Source organism: Rhagoletis pomonella, unplaced genomic scaffold (genome assembly GCF_013731165.1).
Source record: "Rhagoletis pomonella isolate Grant_MI unplaced genomic scaffold, Rhpom_1.0 Rhpom_scaffold_00002, whole genome shotgun sequence".
Lineage (NCBI taxonomy): Eukaryota > Metazoa > Arthropoda > Insecta > Diptera > Tephritidae > Rhagoletis > Rhagoletis pomonella.
The window spans coordinates 52,332,579-52,336,187 of NW_023458556.1; positions in this window are offsets into that span (position 1 = coordinate 52,332,579).

A 3,609-nucleotide genomic window follows, 5' to 3' on the forward strand; every position below is an offset into this window, starting at 1 on the left:
CTCCAGCACCGGTTCGGTTTCGGCAGTCGGAGTCATGGGCGCTGCTGGCTCCACAGTGAATGCTGCCATCGTAACTACACCAGCTGTGGTCAGCAGCAGCGGCGGTGCCGTGATTACGCAGAAATTGAGCAGGACAATTCCATCGGATAAGGTTAGTAAAATAAATAAATACATACATATGTATATCTATTATCCATATATTTGTATGTTTATTTTATTTATTTATTTTATTTTTTTATTTTAAGTTACTCCTTAACTTATACAGGGTCGGAGAATTATTTGGCCCAACTAACAAGTAATAAAGAAGTTGGTGTTCATCTTTAATTATTATTCTATATTTTGTATGTTTATAGCAAATACGCACATAGCAAAAAAATTACAATATTTTGTAAGCCTAAAACAAATAATTCCCAGCACAGCTAAAATTCTATATTCCATCAAAATTATGTCCCATATATGTAAGTAATAGTCTGCTTTTAGGCGTTCAACGGCGTATCTTTGAATGCCAGCTGGTATTTTCGAAATTCTCTTTTTGCTTGTTTTTTTATTTGGTTTTTGTTGTTTATTTTTCTTATACATAGATACATGTTTTCGCATTTACCTTGTCCTGTTTATCGCTCAGTGCTTTTATTGATTTTTATTTCTCCTTGCAATGGGAGGATGTTTCAATGTTAACGCTGTGAGATTTTAGGCGCATGCAGAAAGAAATTCAGGGCCAACAGCGCAGCGCGTATTGGCCTTCAAAAAATTGCTGGTAACAAGCTGTGTAAGGGGTTGTCAGGGCTGTGGGTGCATGCAGATTGCATTACGTACATATGTACATACATACAAATGTACGTACTAATTCCTGCATATGTTTGTATGAATGTGTGTTTGACATTGTGTGGGGTTTAATGCAAAGGTCACAGTGTACACGCTTACGAACAAACGAACAAACATCCATAGAAAAGGTCTCAGGGTCGAAAACTTTGAAATTCGTTAACGTGAATTAACGATTACGACAGCTTCTTAAAATAAGTGCTGATAAAAAAGTAAACCAAAAACGATATCGACATATGTACACTTGTATCTGGCACCTTCATTGATGCTGGGAAATTTGCTGCAATCACACCTATGTATCTTCAAAAATGGTAATAAGAGTGATACATATCGTCGCTGGAATAATGAAATAGTGTAACATGAAAAGTATAGTTTTGAGAAAAACGAATTGGAAGTTTTTATAAACCATTACAAACCATACAAATACATTTTCGTTTTTCGGGAATAAATTAGTGAGTCAAAGAGATATTTAAGAAAACTAAAGATTTTTCTAATAGATTAAAGGATTGTCTATCCAATGGTGCAATTATCGAATAATAGTGTATGTGGCATTTACACTGTTTCTTTATTCGAGCGACGATATAGTCGTTTAAATTACAAAACTGCATATCAAGAAAATGCAAAACCTAGTATGTGCGGTTGCCCAAATTTTATAGGCGAGAGTAAAACTTGTCTTATTTCAAAACGGTTCGCCCTTTTTTCCCCAATTATCTCTTCTTATTTCTAAGTATCGATATTTTAATATGAATGGATAAGAGCTTGATGCCAGGAGCTTGCGGTGAGCAAATATGTTTTTTGGCACAAATGTCAGTTACGAGGTTTTGCAGAACCACGTTACGCGGTTTTGTGTACGTTCTACTATTTCGAACCTAGCAGTTTTCAGTGAGTACTGTATTTCTTCATTGGTCATCAGTTTGACTAAATTTATACCGATTTCTCGAAAGCATTGGATAAAGCGTCCCATAATATGCTTATCCACAAGTTATCTCTGTTTGGTCTTCATTCTTGTATTATTAATTGGTTTAAGTCCTATCTGTATAATAGACAATGTGTTATGATGCTAGATAACGTCTCGTCGGTACCTTTCATAGCTAAATCTGGTGTCCCTCAAGGGAGCATTCGACAGTGGTTCGGATAGCAGATCTATCTGGATGCAAGACAAAATTTTATTTGTTCTTAAAATACTTAATGCTGCTTGGAATGCATTCCTGACAATACATTCAAATAGAAATTGCATTTATTAAAGCAATAAATATATGGAAACAAAAATAAAAGTAAGTCGACGCCGTCTATTTGAGAACGCTATTTTAAAAAACTTAAATTTATTATAAAAGATTGCTCATAGCACTCACAAATAGTTGCATAGTTGCAAATTGTCCTTAAAAACAAAAAATTAGACTTAGTTTTCGTCTTAGATTCAGAGGTCAACGCAATTGGTATAATTAAATTTATACTGAAAATTCGTCGTTTCGCTAAGTTAAAAAATAGATTAAAGAGTAGGAAAAGTAAAAGCCGCTGAAGGCTGTTATAAAACCACTTGAATATTATGCTTTACACCTTCTGAAATGCAGAGGCTAAGTTCGATCACCATGTCTAACCAACCAATTGGCTTAGATATTTACATTTTAGTGATGGTATTTCAAATCTCAAAATTCAAAAGTAATTATTAGCAGGAATTTATACTATTGTAAACTTTATATGACAACTATATAAGAGTTTTTAGGGTAGCGGATCAGTGGCGGATCCACGAAGGACCGGGACGGGGGGTTTAGGGGTTAAAACCCTCCCTTAAATCGAAGAGAAATAGTTTAGTAATATCGGTTTAGAAAAAGGGTTCTTGAGAAAAAAGGATGCGAAATAAAGTGTTAAAGCACGAAATTTTAACATACACTAAGTTTTTTGCTTTATTAATAAAACATGTTGATACAACTGGATCACAAATTTAAATTTTGTTTTTGTTCTCCAGACGCCACTATCCAGTTTGTATGTAGAATCGCTCTGACCCCTAAAATTGAGTTAACTTTTTTCTTTGTGGATACGTTTTCGAAATATTTGAAATTTACCGTTAATCAGCTTAAAAAAAAAAAGAGTGGGTCCACTTAAGCACCTATAACTTACGAACCAATTGTGAAATCGTAATACGTGATAAGGCAATTGAAAGCAAATAAAATTCTCCATATATACATCTCTTTTCGATAGCGCTGATAGTTTCGGATAAATTAATTCATCATTCCAGATTTTTTGATTTTTTGATGAAAAAATTCAAACTTTAACCGAGACAAAATTGAAAAAGAATTTTTTGTATGAATCTAGCTGTACCCTGCCACGCTTTGCTGTGGCATATCCCTGTTACATTGATGATAAAAAACACAGCATACGTTTCATATAGGTTTGATTTTGCAATACTTGTGTCTACGCAATATTTTTCATTTTTCCTTTCTCTACGTAGATACTTATCAAGGCTATCTGGTTAGCTGACACGTGAACACGCAACATACATTTCCCCATATAGTAAGCAATCGGCATATAAATCTAAACCACATTTTTCCAAAGAGTGAACTTAAGCTTTTTTGATTCTAAATGGAAATGGTGTATCGGTGGAAATCATGGGAATTCGAGGGACGAGGACATCTTCACCTTTGAAAGGTCACGTTAAAATCTTTGCTTCCACTACATTCTTCATCAATTTCTAAACTACGAGTCGCGTGCCATTGTAGAGTTTTGGCTGATAAATATTCCGCGCTATGATGTTTGGCGCACTTATTTTTAGTTTCAGTATTTGGGGTCATC